The sequence below is a fragment of the Nelusetta ayraudi genome, unplaced genomic scaffold, assembly GCF_046127955.1.
Source record: "Nelusetta ayraudi isolate G7.1 ecotype Tasmania unplaced genomic scaffold, CSIRO-AGI_Nayr_v1 ptg000135l, whole genome shotgun sequence".
NCBI lineage: Eukaryota > Metazoa > Chordata > Actinopteri > Tetraodontiformes > Monacanthidae > Nelusetta > Nelusetta ayraudi.
Genome location: NW_027466185.1, coordinates 3,945,667 through 3,957,500, shown reverse-complemented (window position 1 = coordinate 3,957,500; position 11,834 = coordinate 3,945,667). Strand labels below are relative to the sequence as shown.

General features: G+C 48.0%; 34 non-coding genes across 34 annotated transcripts; all 34 read right to left on the bottom strand.

The window, feature by feature from the left end:
- Positions 1 to 195: 195 nt before the first annotated feature.
- LOC142878001 (5S ribosomal RNA) lies at positions 196 to 314 on the bottom strand. The gene has a single exon (XR_012924287.1). It is a non-coding gene; the product is annotated as a 5S ribosomal RNA (ribosomal RNA).
- A 230-nt stretch (positions 315 to 544) lies between these two features.
- Positions 545 to 663, bottom strand: LOC142878412 (5S ribosomal RNA). Its single transcript, XR_012924681.1, has one exon. It is a non-coding gene; the product is annotated as a 5S ribosomal RNA (ribosomal RNA).
- Positions 664 to 885: 222 nt separating this feature from the next.
- LOC142878000 (5S ribosomal RNA) lies at positions 886 to 1,004 on the bottom strand. Its single transcript, XR_012924286.1, has one exon. It is a non-coding gene; the product is annotated as a 5S ribosomal RNA (ribosomal RNA).
- Positions 1,005 to 1,238: 234 nt separating this feature from the next.
- On the bottom strand, positions 1,239 to 1,357 carry LOC142877998 (5S ribosomal RNA). Its single transcript, XR_012924284.1, has one exon. It is a non-coding gene; the product is annotated as a 5S ribosomal RNA (ribosomal RNA).
- A 230-nt stretch (positions 1,358 to 1,587) lies between these two features.
- Positions 1,588 to 1,706, bottom strand: LOC142877997 (5S ribosomal RNA). Its single transcript, XR_012924283.1, has one exon. It is a non-coding gene; the product is annotated as a 5S ribosomal RNA (ribosomal RNA).
- Positions 1,707 to 1,940: 234 nt separating this feature from the next.
- LOC142877996 (5S ribosomal RNA) lies at positions 1,941 to 2,059 on the bottom strand. Its single transcript, XR_012924282.1, has one exon. It is a non-coding gene; the product is annotated as a 5S ribosomal RNA (ribosomal RNA).
- Positions 2,060 to 2,277: 218 nt separating this feature from the next.
- Positions 2,278 to 2,396, bottom strand: LOC142877995 (5S ribosomal RNA). The gene has a single exon (XR_012924281.1). It is a non-coding gene; the product is annotated as a 5S ribosomal RNA (ribosomal RNA).
- Positions 2,397 to 2,625: 229 nt separating this feature from the next.
- On the bottom strand, positions 2,626 to 2,744 carry LOC142877994 (5S ribosomal RNA). Its single transcript, XR_012924280.1, has one exon. It is a non-coding gene; the product is annotated as a 5S ribosomal RNA (ribosomal RNA).
- A 226-nt stretch (positions 2,745 to 2,970) lies between these two features.
- LOC142878345 (5S ribosomal RNA) lies at positions 2,971 to 3,089 on the bottom strand. The gene has a single exon (XR_012924616.1). It is a non-coding gene; the product is annotated as a 5S ribosomal RNA (ribosomal RNA).
- A 230-nt stretch (positions 3,090 to 3,319) lies between these two features.
- LOC142877993 (5S ribosomal RNA) lies at positions 3,320 to 3,438 on the bottom strand. Its single transcript, XR_012924279.1, has one exon. It is a non-coding gene; the product is annotated as a 5S ribosomal RNA (ribosomal RNA).
- Positions 3,439 to 3,656: 218 nt separating this feature from the next.
- On the bottom strand, positions 3,657 to 3,775 carry LOC142877992 (5S ribosomal RNA). Its single transcript, XR_012924278.1, has one exon. It is a non-coding gene; the product is annotated as a 5S ribosomal RNA (ribosomal RNA).
- Positions 3,776 to 4,004: 229 nt separating this feature from the next.
- LOC142877991 (5S ribosomal RNA) lies at positions 4,005 to 4,123 on the bottom strand. Its single transcript, XR_012924277.1, has one exon. It is a non-coding gene; the product is annotated as a 5S ribosomal RNA (ribosomal RNA).
- A 226-nt stretch (positions 4,124 to 4,349) lies between these two features.
- LOC142877989 (5S ribosomal RNA) lies at positions 4,350 to 4,468 on the bottom strand. The gene has a single exon (XR_012924276.1). It is a non-coding gene; the product is annotated as a 5S ribosomal RNA (ribosomal RNA).
- Positions 4,469 to 4,698: 230 nt separating this feature from the next.
- Positions 4,699 to 4,817, bottom strand: LOC142877988 (5S ribosomal RNA). The gene has a single exon (XR_012924275.1). It is a non-coding gene; the product is annotated as a 5S ribosomal RNA (ribosomal RNA).
- A 234-nt stretch (positions 4,818 to 5,051) lies between these two features.
- LOC142878194 (5S ribosomal RNA) lies at positions 5,052 to 5,170 on the bottom strand. Its single transcript, XR_012924473.1, has one exon. It is a non-coding gene; the product is annotated as a 5S ribosomal RNA (ribosomal RNA).
- A 229-nt stretch (positions 5,171 to 5,399) lies between these two features.
- LOC142877986 (5S ribosomal RNA) lies at positions 5,400 to 5,518 on the bottom strand. The gene has a single exon (XR_012924273.1). It is a non-coding gene; the product is annotated as a 5S ribosomal RNA (ribosomal RNA).
- Positions 5,519 to 5,744: 226 nt separating this feature from the next.
- On the bottom strand, positions 5,745 to 5,863 carry LOC142877985 (5S ribosomal RNA). The gene has a single exon (XR_012924272.1). It is a non-coding gene; the product is annotated as a 5S ribosomal RNA (ribosomal RNA).
- A 218-nt stretch (positions 5,864 to 6,081) lies between these two features.
- Positions 6,082 to 6,200, bottom strand: LOC142877984 (5S ribosomal RNA). Its single transcript, XR_012924271.1, has one exon. It is a non-coding gene; the product is annotated as a 5S ribosomal RNA (ribosomal RNA).
- A 217-nt stretch (positions 6,201 to 6,417) lies between these two features.
- On the bottom strand, positions 6,418 to 6,536 carry LOC142877983 (5S ribosomal RNA). Its single transcript, XR_012924270.1, has one exon. It is a non-coding gene; the product is annotated as a 5S ribosomal RNA (ribosomal RNA).
- Positions 6,537 to 6,762: 226 nt separating this feature from the next.
- On the bottom strand, positions 6,763 to 6,881 carry LOC142878193 (5S ribosomal RNA). The gene has a single exon (XR_012924472.1). It is a non-coding gene; the product is annotated as a 5S ribosomal RNA (ribosomal RNA).
- Positions 6,882 to 7,110: 229 nt separating this feature from the next.
- Positions 7,111 to 7,229, bottom strand: LOC142877982 (5S ribosomal RNA). Its single transcript, XR_012924269.1, has one exon. It is a non-coding gene; the product is annotated as a 5S ribosomal RNA (ribosomal RNA).
- A 229-nt stretch (positions 7,230 to 7,458) lies between these two features.
- On the bottom strand, positions 7,459 to 7,577 carry LOC142878465 (5S ribosomal RNA). The gene has a single exon (XR_012924732.1). It is a non-coding gene; the product is annotated as a 5S ribosomal RNA (ribosomal RNA).
- A 218-nt stretch (positions 7,578 to 7,795) lies between these two features.
- LOC142877981 (5S ribosomal RNA) lies at positions 7,796 to 7,914 on the bottom strand. The gene has a single exon (XR_012924268.1). It is a non-coding gene; the product is annotated as a 5S ribosomal RNA (ribosomal RNA).
- A 217-nt stretch (positions 7,915 to 8,131) lies between these two features.
- On the bottom strand, positions 8,132 to 8,250 carry LOC142877980 (5S ribosomal RNA). Its single transcript, XR_012924267.1, has one exon. It is a non-coding gene; the product is annotated as a 5S ribosomal RNA (ribosomal RNA).
- A 226-nt stretch (positions 8,251 to 8,476) lies between these two features.
- LOC142878177 (5S ribosomal RNA) lies at positions 8,477 to 8,595 on the bottom strand. The gene has a single exon (XR_012924457.1). It is a non-coding gene; the product is annotated as a 5S ribosomal RNA (ribosomal RNA).
- Positions 8,596 to 8,824: 229 nt separating this feature from the next.
- Positions 8,825 to 8,943, bottom strand: LOC142877979 (5S ribosomal RNA). Its single transcript, XR_012924266.1, has one exon. It is a non-coding gene; the product is annotated as a 5S ribosomal RNA (ribosomal RNA).
- A 218-nt stretch (positions 8,944 to 9,161) lies between these two features.
- LOC142878252 (5S ribosomal RNA) lies at positions 9,162 to 9,280 on the bottom strand. The gene has a single exon (XR_012924528.1). It is a non-coding gene; the product is annotated as a 5S ribosomal RNA (ribosomal RNA).
- Positions 9,281 to 9,510: 230 nt separating this feature from the next.
- Positions 9,511 to 9,629, bottom strand: LOC142877978 (5S ribosomal RNA). The gene has a single exon (XR_012924265.1). It is a non-coding gene; the product is annotated as a 5S ribosomal RNA (ribosomal RNA).
- Positions 9,630 to 9,847: 218 nt separating this feature from the next.
- LOC142877977 (5S ribosomal RNA) lies at positions 9,848 to 9,966 on the bottom strand. Its single transcript, XR_012924264.1, has one exon. It is a non-coding gene; the product is annotated as a 5S ribosomal RNA (ribosomal RNA).
- A 218-nt stretch (positions 9,967 to 10,184) lies between these two features.
- On the bottom strand, positions 10,185 to 10,303 carry LOC142877975 (5S ribosomal RNA). The gene has a single exon (XR_012924262.1). It is a non-coding gene; the product is annotated as a 5S ribosomal RNA (ribosomal RNA).
- A 229-nt stretch (positions 10,304 to 10,532) lies between these two features.
- Positions 10,533 to 10,651, bottom strand: LOC142877974 (5S ribosomal RNA). The gene has a single exon (XR_012924261.1). It is a non-coding gene; the product is annotated as a 5S ribosomal RNA (ribosomal RNA).
- A 218-nt stretch (positions 10,652 to 10,869) lies between these two features.
- LOC142877973 (5S ribosomal RNA) lies at positions 10,870 to 10,988 on the bottom strand. Its single transcript, XR_012924260.1, has one exon. It is a non-coding gene; the product is annotated as a 5S ribosomal RNA (ribosomal RNA).
- Positions 10,989 to 11,217: 229 nt separating this feature from the next.
- On the bottom strand, positions 11,218 to 11,336 carry LOC142877972 (5S ribosomal RNA). The gene has a single exon (XR_012924259.1). It is a non-coding gene; the product is annotated as a 5S ribosomal RNA (ribosomal RNA).
- A 226-nt stretch (positions 11,337 to 11,562) lies between these two features.
- Positions 11,563 to 11,681, bottom strand: LOC142877971 (5S ribosomal RNA). The gene has a single exon (XR_012924258.1). It is a non-coding gene; the product is annotated as a 5S ribosomal RNA (ribosomal RNA).
- Positions 11,682 to 11,834: the final 153 nt, after the last annotated feature.

Here is an 11,834-nt window from a genome sequence, read left to right as displayed (position 1 = left end):
CCTGCAGCATGGAGGAAGTGCACCTTGCCTATGAAGCCGTGCATGTGGTGTTCATTTATTCATTCATTCATTTAGTTAGTTAGTTAGTTAGTTAGTTTGTGAGTTTGTTTAAATGAACCGGCAGCAAAAAACAGTTTGTCTTGTGATTTCCTCATAAAGTTGCACGTGGAAACAGCACCCCCTGCCGGGACAAAAAGCTTACGGCACCTGGTATTCCCAGGCGGTCTCCCATCCAAGTACTAACCAGGCCCGACCCTGCTTAGCTTCCGAGATCAGACGAGATCGGGCGTTCTCAGGGTGGTATGGCCGTAAGCGAGAGACGCTGTTGCAAACAGGCCTTATAAACCTGCAGCATGGAGGAAGTGCACCTTGCCTATGAAGCCGTGCATGTGGTGTTCATTTATTCATTCATTCATTCATTCATTTAGTTAGTTAGTTAGTTAGTTTGTGAGTTTGTTTAAATGAACCGGCAGCAAAAAACAGTTTGTCTTGTGATTTCCTCATAAAGTTGCACGTGGAAACAGCACCCCCTGCCGGGACAAAAAGCTTACGGCACCTGGTATTCCCAGGCGGTCTCCCATCCAAGTACTAACCAGGCCCGACCCTGCTTAGTTTCCGAGATCAGACGAGATCGGGCGTTCTCAGGGTGGTATGGCCGTAAGCGAGAGACGCTGTTGCAAACAGGCCTTATAAACCTGCAGCATGGAGGAAGTGCACCTTGCCTATGAAGTCGTGCATGTGGTGTTCATTTATTCATTCATTCATTTAGTTAGTTAGTTAGTTAGTTTGTGAGTTTGTTTAAATGAACCGCCAGCAAAAAACAGTTTGTCTTGTGATTTCCTCATAAAGTTGCACGTGGAAACAGCACCCCCTGCCGGGACAAAAAGCTTACGGCACCTGGTATTCCCAGGCGGTCTCCCATCCAAGTACTAACCAGGCCCGACCCTGCTTAGCTTCCGAGATCAGACGAGATCGGGCGTTCTCAGGGTGGTATGGCCGTAAGCGAGAGACGCTGTTGCAAACAGGCCTTATAAACCTGCAGCATGGAGGAAGTGCACCTTGCCTATGAAGCCGTGCATGTGGTGTTCATTTATTCATTCATTCATTCATTCATTTAGTTAGTTAGTTAGTTAGTTAGTTTGTGAGTTTGTTTATATGAACCGCCAGCAAAAAACAGTTTGTCTTGTGATTTCCTCATAAAGTTGCACGTGGAAACAGCACCCCCTGCCGGGACAAAAAGCTTACGGCACCTGGTATTCCCAGGCGGTCTCCCATCCAAGTACTAACCAGGCCCGACCCTGCTTAGCTTCCGAGATCAGACGAGATCGGGCGTTCTCAGGGTGGTATGGCCGTAAGCGAGAGACGCTGTTGCAAACAGGCCTTATAAACCTGCAGCATGGAGGAAGTGCACCTTGCCTATGAAGCCGTGCATGTGGTGTTCATTTATTCATTCATTCATTCATTCATTTAGTTAGTTAGTTAGTTAGTTTGTGAGTTTGTTTAAATGAACCGGCAGCAAAAAACAGTTTGTCTTGTGATTTCCTCATAAAGTTGCACGTGGAAACAGCACCCCCTGCCGGGACAAAAAGCTTACGGCACCTGGTATTCCCAGGCGGTCTCCCATCCAAGTACTAACCAGGCCCGACCCTGCTTAGCTTCCGAGATCAGACGAGATCGGGCGTTCTCAGGGTGGTATGGCCGTAAGCGAGAGACGCTGTTGCAAACAGGCCTTATAAACCTGCAGCATGGAGGAAGTGCACCTTGCCTATGAAGCCGTGCATGTGGTGTTCATTTATTCATTCATTCATTCATTCATTTAGTTAGTTAGTTAGTTAGTTAGTTTGTGAGTTTGTTTAAATGAACCGGCAGCAAAAAACAGTTTGTCTTGTGATTTCCTCATAAAGTTGCACGTGGAAACAGCACCCCCTGCCGGGACAAAAAGCTTACGGCACCTGGTATTCCCAGGCGGTCTCCCATCCAAGTACTAACCAGGCCCGACCCTGCTTAGCTTCCGAGATCAGACGAGATCGGGCGTTCTCAGGGTGGTATGGCCGTAAGCGAGAGACGCTGTTGCAAACAGGCCTTATAAACCTGCAGCATGGAGGAAGTGCACCTTGCCTATGAAGCCGTGCATGTGGTGTTCATTTATTCATTCATTCATTTAGTTAGTTAGTTAGTTTGTGAGTTTGTTTAAATGAACCGGCAGCAAAAAACAGTTTGTCTTGTGATTTCCTCATAAAGTTGCACGTGGAAACAGCACCCCCTGCCGGGACAAAAAGCTTACGGCACCTGGTATTCCCAGGCGGTCTCCCATCCAAGTACTAACCAGGCCCGACCCTGCTTAGCTTCCGAGATCAGACGAGATCGGGCGTTCTCAGGGTGGTATGGCCGTAAGCGAGAGACGCTGTTGCAAACAGGCCTTATAAACCTGCAGCATGGAGGAAGTGCACCTTGCCTATGAAGCCGTGCATGTGGTGTTCATTTATTCATTCATTCATTCATTCATTTAGTTAGTTAGTTAGTTAGTTTGTGAGTTTGTTTAAATGAACCGCCAGCAAAAAACAGTTTGTCTTGTGATTTCCTCACAAAGTTGCACGTGGAAACAGCACCCCTGCCGGGACAAAAAGCTTACGGCACCTGGTATTCCCAGGCGGTCTCCCATCCAAGTACTAACCAGGCCCGACCCTGCTTAGCTTCCGAGATCAGACGAGATCGGGCGTTCTCAGGGTGGTATGGCCGTAAGCGAGAGACGCTGTTGCAAACAGGCCTTATAAACCTGCAGCATGGAGGAAGTGCACCTTGCCTATGAAGCCGTGCATGTGGTGTTCATTTATTCATTCATTCATTTAGTTAGTTAGTTAGTTAGTTAGTTTGTGAGTTTGTTTAAATGAACCGGCAGCAAAAAACAGTTTGTCTTGTGATTTCCTCATAAAGTTGCACGTGGAAACAGCACCCCCTGCCGGGACAAAAAGCTTACGGCACCTGGTATTCCCAGGCGGTCTCCCATCCAAGTACTAACCAGGCCCGACCCTGCTTAGCTTCCGAGATCAGACGAGATCGGGCGTTCTCAGGGTGGTATGGCCGTAACCGAGAGACGCTGTTGCAAACAGGCCTTATAAACCTGCAGCATGGAGGAAGTGCACCTTGCCTATGAAGCCGTGCATGTGGTGTTCATTTATTCATTCATTCATTCATTCATTTAGTTAGTTAGTTAGTTAGTTTGTGAGTTTGTTTAAATGAACCGCCAGCAAAAAACAGTTTGTCTTGTGATTTCCTCATAAAGTTGCACGTGGAAACAGCACCCCCTGCCGGGACAAAAAGCTTACGGCACCTGGTATTCCCAGGCGGTCTCCCATCCAAGTACTAACCAGGCCCGACCCTGCTTAGCTTCCGAGATCAGACGAGATCGGGCGTTCTCAGGGTGGTATGGCCGTAAGCGAGAGACGCTGTTGCAAACAGGCCTTATAAACCTGCAGCATGGAGGAAGTGCACCTTGCCTATGAAGCCGTGCATGTGGTGTTCATTTATTCATTCATTCATTTAGTTAGTTAGTTAGTTTGTGAGTTTGTTTAAATGAACCGGCAGCAAAAAACAGTTTGTCTTGTGATTTCCTCATAAAGTTGCACGTGGAAACAGCACCCCCTGCCGGGACAAAAAGCTTACGGCACCTGGTATTCCCAGGCGGTCTCCCATCCAAGTACTAACCAGGCCCGACCCTGCTTAGCTTCCGAGATCAGACGAGATCGGGCGTTCTCAGGGTGGTATGGCCGTAAGCGAGAGACGCTGTTGCAAACAGGCCTTATAAACCTGCAGCATGGAGGAAGTGCACCTTGCCTATGAAGCCGTGCATGTGGTGTTCATTTATTCATTCATTCATTCATTCATTTAGTTAGTTAGTTAGTTAGTTTGTGAGTTTGTTTAAATGAACCGGCAGCAAAAAACAGTTTGTCTTGTGATTTCCTCACAAAGTTGCACGTGGAAACAGCACCCCTGCCGGGACAAAAAGCTTACGGCACCTGGTATTCCCAGGCGGTCTCCCATCCAAGTACTAACCAGGCCCGACCCTGCTTAGCTTCCGAGATCAGACGAGATCGGGCGTTCTCAGGGTGGTATGGCCGTAAGCGAGAGACGCTGTTGCAAACAGGCCTTATAAACCTGCAGCATGGAGGAAGTGCACCTTGCCTATGAAGCCGTGCATGTGGTGTTCATTTATTCATTCATTCATTTAGTTAGTTAGTTAGTTAGTTAGTTTGTGAGTTTGTTTAAATGAACCGGCAGCAAAAAACAGTTTGTCTTGTGATTTCCTCATAAAGTTGCACGTGGAAACAGCACCCCCTGCCGGGACAAAAAGCTTACGGCACCTGGTATTCCCAGGCGGTCTCCCATCCAAGTACTAACCAGGCCCGACCCTGCTTAGCTTCCGAGATCAGACGAGATCGGGCGTTCTCAGGGTGGTATGGCCGTAAGCGAGAGACGCTGTTGCAAACAGGCCTTATAAACCTGCAGCATGGAGGAAGTGCACCTTGCCTATGAAGCCGTGCATGTGGTGTTCATTTATTCATTCATTCATTCATTCATTTAGTTAGTTAGTTAGTTAGTTTGTGAGTTTGTTTAAATGAACCGGCAGCAAAAAACAGTTTGTCTTGTGATTTCCTCATAAAGTTGCACGTGGAAACAGCACCCCCTGCCGGGACAAAAAGCTTACGGCACCTGGTATTCCCAGGCGGTCTCCCATCCAAGTACTAACCAGGCCCGACCCTGCTTAGCTTCCGAGATCAGACGAGATCGGGCGTTCTCAGGGTGGTATGGCCGTAAGCGAGAGACGCTGTTGCAAACAGGCCTTATAAACCTGCAGCATGGAGGAAGTGCACCTTGCCTATGAAGCCGTGCATGTAGTGTTCATTTATTCATTCATTCATTCATTCATTTAGTTAGTTAGTTAGTTAGTTAGTTTGTGAGTTTGTTTAAATGAACCGGCAGCAAAAAACAGTTTGTCTTGTGATTTCCTCATAAAGTTGCACGTGGAAACAGCACCCCCTGCCGGGACAAAAAGCTTACGGCACCTGGTATTCCCAGACGGTCTCCCATCCAAGTACTAACCAGGCCCGACCCTGCTTAGCTTCCGAGATCAGACGAGATCGGGCGTTCTCAGGGTGGTATGGCCGTAAGCGAGAGACGCTGTTGCAAACAGGCCTTATAAACCTGCAGCATGGAGGAAGTGCACCTTGCCTATGAAGCCGTGCATGTGGTGTTCATTTATTCATTCATTCATTCATTCATTTAGTTAGTTAGTTAGTTAGTTTGTGAGTTTGTTTAAATGAACCGGCAGCAAAAAACAGTTTGTCTTGTGATTTCCTCACAAAGTTGCACGTGGAAACAGCACCCCTGCCGGGACAAAAAGCTTACGGCACCTGGTATTCCCAGGCGGTCTCCCATCCAAGTACTAACCAGGCCCGACCCTGCTTAGCTTCCGAGATCAGACGAGATCGGGCGTTCTCAGGGTGGTATGGCCGTAAGCGAGAGACGCTGTTGCAAACAGGCCTTATAAACCTGCAGCATGGAGGAAGTGCACCTTGCCTATGAAGCCGTGCATGTGGTGTTCATTTATTCATTCATTCATTTAGTTAGTTAGTTAGTTAGTTAGTTTGTGAGTTTGTTTAAATGAACCGGCAGCAAAAAACAGTTTGTCTTGTGATTTCCTCATAAAGTTGCACGTGGAAACAGCACCCCCTGCCGGGACAAAAAGCTTACGGCACCTGGTATTCCCAGGCGGTCTCCCATCCAAGTACTAACCAGGCCCGACCCTGCTTAGCTTCCGAGATCAGACGAGATCGGGCGTTCTCAGGGTGGTATGGCCGTAAGCGAGAGACGCTGTTGCAAACAGGCCTTATAAACCTGCAGCATGGAGGAAGTGCACCTTGCCTATGAAGCCGTGCATGTGGTGTTCATTTATTCATTCATTCATTTAGTTAGTTAGTTAGTTTGTGAGTTTGTTTAAATGAACCGGCAGCAAAAAACAGTTTGTCTTGTGATTTCCTCATAAAGTTGCACGTGGAAACAGCACCCCCTGCCGGGACAAAAAGCTTACGGCACCTGGTATTCCCAGGCGGTCTCCCATCCAAGTACTAACCAGGCCCGACCCTGCTTAGCTTCCGAGATCAGACGAGATCGGGCGTTCTCAGGGTGGTATGGCCGTAAGCGAGAGACGCTGTTGCAAACAGGCCTTATAAACCTGCAGCATGGAGGAAGTGCACCTTGCCTATGAAGCCGTGCATGTGGTGTTCATTTATTCATTCATTCATTTAGTTAGTTAGTTAGTTTGTGAGTTTGTTTAAATGAACCGGCAGCAAAAAACAGTTTGTCTTGTGATTTCCTCACAAAGTTGCACGTGGAAACAGCACCCCTGCCGGGACAAAAAGCTTACGGCACCTGGTATTCCCAGGCGGTCTCCCATCCAAGTACTAACCAGGCCCGACCCTGCTTAGCTTCCGAGATCAGACGAGATCGGGCGTTCTCAGGGTGGTATGGCCGTAAGCGAGAGACGCTGTTGCAAACAGGCCTTATAAACCTGCAGCATGGAGGAAGTGCACCTTGCCTATGAAGCCGTGCATGTGGTGTTCATTTATTCATTCATTCATTTAGTTAGTTAGTTAGTTAGTTAGTTTGTGAGTTTGTTTAAATGAACCGGCAGCAAAAAACAGTTTGTCTTGTGATTTCCTCATAAAGTTGCACGTGGAAACAGCACCCCCTGCCGGGACAAAAAGCTTACGGCACCTGGTATTCCCAGACGGTCTCCCATCCAAGTACTAACCAGGCCCGACCCTGCTTAGCTTCCGAGATCAGACGAGATCGGGCGTTCTCAGGGTGGTATGGCCGTAAGCGAGAGACGCAGTTGCAAACAGGCCTTATAAACCTGCAGCATGGAGGAAGTGCACCTTGCCTATGAAGCCGTGCATGTGGTGTTCATTTATTCATTCATTCATTCATTCATTTAGTTAGTTAGTTAGTTAGTTTGTGAGTTTGTTTAAATGAACCGCCAGCAAAAAACAGTTTGTCTTGTGATTTCCTCACAAAGTTGCACGTGGAAACAGCACCCCTGCCGGGACAAAAAGCTTACGGCACCTGGTATTCCCAGGCGGTCTCCCATCCAAGTACTAACCAGGCCCGACCCTGCTTAGCTTCCGAGATCAGACGAGATCGGGCGTTCTCAGGGTGGTATGGCCGTAAGCGAGAGACGCTGTTGCAAACAGGCCTTATAAACCTGCAGCATGGAGGAAGTGCACCTTGCCTATGAAGCCGTGCATGTGGTGTTCATTTATTCATTCATTCATTCATTCATTTAGTTAGTTAGTTAGTTAGTTTGTGAGTTTGTTTAAATGAACCGGCAGCAAAAAACAGTTTGTCTTGTGATTTCCTCACAAAGTTGCACGTGGAAACAGCACCCCTGCCGGGACAAAAAGCTTACGGCACCTGGTATTCCCAGGCGGTCTCCCATCCAAGTACTAACCAGGCCAGACCCTGCTTAGCTTCCGAGATCAGACGAGATCGGGCGTTCTCAGGGTGGTATGGCCGTAAGCGAGAGACGCTGTTGCAAACAGGCCTTATAAACCTGCAGCATGGAGGAAGTGCACCTTGCCTATGAAGCCGTGCATGTGGTGTTCATTTATTCATTCATTCATTTAGTTAGTTAGTTAGTTTGTGAGTTTGTTTAAATGAACCGGCAGCAAAAAACAGTTTGTCTTGTGATTTCCTCATAAAGTTGCACGTGGAAACAGCACCCCCTGCCGGGACAAAAAGCTTACGGCACCTGGTATTCCCAGGCGGTCTCCCATCCAAGTACTAACCAGGCCCGACCCTGCTTAGCTTCCGAGATCAGACGAGATCGGGCGTTCTCAGGGTGGTATGGCCGTAAGCGAGAGACGCTGTTGCAAACAGGCCTTATAAACCTGCAGCATGGAGGAAGTGCACCTTGCCTATGAAGCCGTGCATGTGGTGTTCATTTATTCATTCATTCATTTAGTTAGTTAGTTAGTTTGTGAGTTTGTTTAAATGAACCGGCAGCAAAAAACAGTTTGTCTTGTGATTTCCTCACAAAGTTGCACGTGGAAACAGCACCCCTGCCGGGACAAAAAGCTTACGGCACCTGGTATTCCCAGGCGGTCTCCCATCCAAGTACTAACCAGGCCCGACCCTGCTTAGCTTCCGAGATCAGACGAGATCGGGCGTTCTCAGGGTGGTATGGCCGTAAGCGAGAGACGCTGTTGCAAACAGGCCTTATAAACCTGCAGCATGGAGGAAGTGCACCTTGCCTATGAAGCCGTGCATGTGGTGTTCATTTATTCATTCATTCATTTAGTTAGTTAGTTAGTTAGTTAGTTTGTGAGTTTGTTTAAATGAACCGGCAGCAAAAAACAGTTTGTCTTGTGATTTCCTCATAAAGTTGCACGTGGAAACAGCACCCCCTGCCGGGACAAAAAGCTTACGGCACCTGGTATTCCCAGGCGGTCTCCCATCAAAGTACTAACCAGGCCCGACCCTGCTTAGCTTCCGAGATCAGACGAGATCGGGCGTTCTCAGGGTGGTATGGCCGTAAGCGAGAGACGCTGTTGCAAACAGGCCTTATAAACCTGCAGCATGGAGGAAGTGCACCTTGCCTATGAAGCCGTGCATGTGGTGTTCATTTATTCATTCATTCATTCATTCATTTAGTTAGTTAGTTAGTTAGTTTGTGAGTTTGTTTAAATGAACCGGCAGCAAAAAACAGTTTGTCTTGTGATTTCCTCACAAAGTTGCACGTGGAAACAGCATCCCTGCCGGGACAAAAAGCTTACGGCACCTGGTATTCCCAGGCGGTCTCCCATCCAAGTACTAACCAGGCCCGACCCTGCTTAGCTTCCGAGATCAGACGAGATCGGGCGTTCTCAGGGTGGTATGGCCGTAAGCGAGAGACGCTGTTGCAAACAGGCCTTATAAACCTGCAGCATGGAGGAAGTGCACCTTGCCTATGAAGCCGTGCATGTGGTGTTCATTTATTCATTCATTCATTTAGTTAGTTAGTTAGTTTGTGAGTTTGTTTAAATGAACCGGCAGCAAAAAACAGTTTGTCTTGTGATTTCCTCATAAAGTTGCACGTGGAAACAGCACCCCCTGCCGGGACAAAAAGCTTACGGCACCTGGTATTCCCAGGCGGTCTCCCATCCAAGTACTAACCAGGCCCGACCCTGCTTAGCTTCCGAGATCAGACGAGATCGGGCGTTCTCAGGGTGGTATGGCCGTTAGCGAGAGACGCTGTTGCAAACAGGCCTTATAAACCTGCAGCATGGAGGAAGTGCACCTTGCCTATGAAGCCGTGCATGTGGTGTTCATTTATTCATTCATTCATTCATTCATTTAGTTAGTTAGTTAGTTAGTTTGTGAGTTTGTTTAAATGAACCGGCAGCAAAAAACAGTTTGTCTTGTGATTTCCTCATAAAGTTGCACGTGGAAACAGCACCCCCTGCCGGGACAAAAAGCTTACGGCACCTGGTATTCCCAGGCGGTCTCCCATCCAAGTACTAACCAGGCCCGACCCTGCTTAGCTTCCGAGATCAGACGAGATCGGGCGTTCTCAGGGTGGTATGGCCGTAAGCGAGAGACGCTGTTGCAAACAGGCCTTATAAACCTGCAGCATGGAGGAAGTGCACCTTGCCTATGAAGCCGTGCATGTGGTGTTCATTTATTCATTCATTCATTTAGTTAGTTAGTTAGTTTGTGAGTTTGTTTAAATGAACCGGCAGCAAAAAACAGTTTGTCTTGTGATTTCCTCATAAAGTTGCACGTGGAAACAGCACCCCCTGCCGGGACAAAAAGCTTACGGCACCTGGTATTCCCAGGCGGTCTCCCATCCAAGTACTAACCAGGCCCGACCCTGCTTAGCTTCCGAGATCAGACGAGATCGGGCGTTCTCAGGGTGGTATGGCCGTAAGCGAGAGACGCTGTTGCAAACAGGCCTTATAAACCTGCAGCATGGAGGAAGTGCACCTTGCCTATGAAGCCGTGCATGTGGTGTTCATTTATTCATTCATTCATTTAGTTAGTTAGTTAGTTTGTGAGTTTGTTTAAATGAACCGGCAGCAAAAAACAGTTTGTCTTGTGATTTCCTCATAAAGTTGCACGTGGAAACAGCACCCCCTGCCGGGACAAAAAGCTTACGGCACCTGGTATTCCCAGGCGGTCTCCCATCCAAGTACTAACCAGGCCCGACCCTGCTTAGCTTCCGAGATCAGACGAGATCGGGCGTTCTCAGGGTGGTATGGCCGTAAGCGAGAGACGCTGTTGCAAACAGGCCTTATAAACCTGCAGCATGGAGGAAGTGCACCTTGCCTATGAAGCCGTGCATGTGGTGTTCATTTATTCATTCATTCATTCATTCATTTAGTTAGTTAGTTAGTTAGTTTGTGAGTTTGTTTAAATGAACCGCCAGCAAAAAACAGTTTGTCTTGTGATTTCCTCACAAAGTTGCACGTGGAAAAAGCACCCCTGCCGGGACAAAAAGCTTACGGCACCTGGTATTCCCAGGCGGTCTCCCATCCAAGTACTAACCAGGCCCGACCCTGCTTAGCTTCCGAGATCAGACGAGATCGGGCGTTCTCAGGGTGGTATGGCCGTAAGCGAGAGACGCTGATGCAAACAGGCCTTATAAACCTGCAGCATGGAGGAAGTGCACCTTGCCTATGAAGCCGTGCATGTGGTGTTCATTTATTCATTCATTCATTTAGTTAGTTAGTTAGTTTGTGAGTTTGTTTAAATGAACCGGCAGCAAAAAACAGTTTGTCTTGTGATTTCCTCACAAAGTTGCACGTGGAAACAGCACCCCCTGCCGGGACAAAAAGCTTACGGCACCTGGTATTCCCAGGCGGTCTCCCATCCAAGTACTAACCAGGCCCGACCCTGCTTAGCTTCCGAGATCAGACGAGATCGGGCGTTCTCAGGGTGGTATGGCCGTAAGCGAGAGACGCTGTTGCAAACAGGCCTTATAAACCTGCAGCATGGAGGAAGTGCACCTTGCCTATGAAGCCGTGCATGTGGTGTTCATTTATTCATTCATTCATTCATTCATTTAGTTAGTTAGTTAGTTAGTTTGTGAGTTTGTTTAAATGAACCGCCAGCAAAAAACAGTTTGTCTTGTGATTTCCTCACAAAGTTGCACGTGGAAACAGCACCCCTGCCGGGACAAAAAGCTTACGGCACCTGGTATTCCCAGGCGGTCTCCCATCCAAGTACTAACCAGGCCCGACCCTGCTTAGCTTCCGAGATCAGACGAGATCGGGCGTTCTCAGGGTGGTATGGCCGTAAGCGAGAGACGCTGTTGCAAACAGGCCTTATAAACCTGCAGCATGGAGGAAGTGCACCTTGCCTATGAAGCCGTGCATGTGGTGTTCATTTATTCATTCATTCATTTAGTTAGTTAGTTAGTTAGTTAGTTTGTGAGTTTGTTTAAATGAACCGGCAGCAAAAAACAGTTTGTCTTGTGATTTCCTCATAAAGTTGCACGTGGAAACAGCACCCCCTGCCGGGACAAAAAGCTTACGGCACCTGGTATTCCCAGGCGGTCTCCCATCCAAGTACTAACCAGGCCCGACCCTGCTTAGCTTCCGAGATCAGACGAGATCGGGCGTTCTCAGGGTGGTATGGCCGTAAGCGAGAGACGCTGTTGCAAACAGGCCTTATAAACCTGCAGCATGGAGGAAGTGCACCTTGCCTATGAAGCCGTGCATGTGGTGTTCATTTATTCATTCATTCATTCATTCATTTAGTTAGTTAGTTAGTTAGTTTGTGAGTTTGTTTAAATGAAC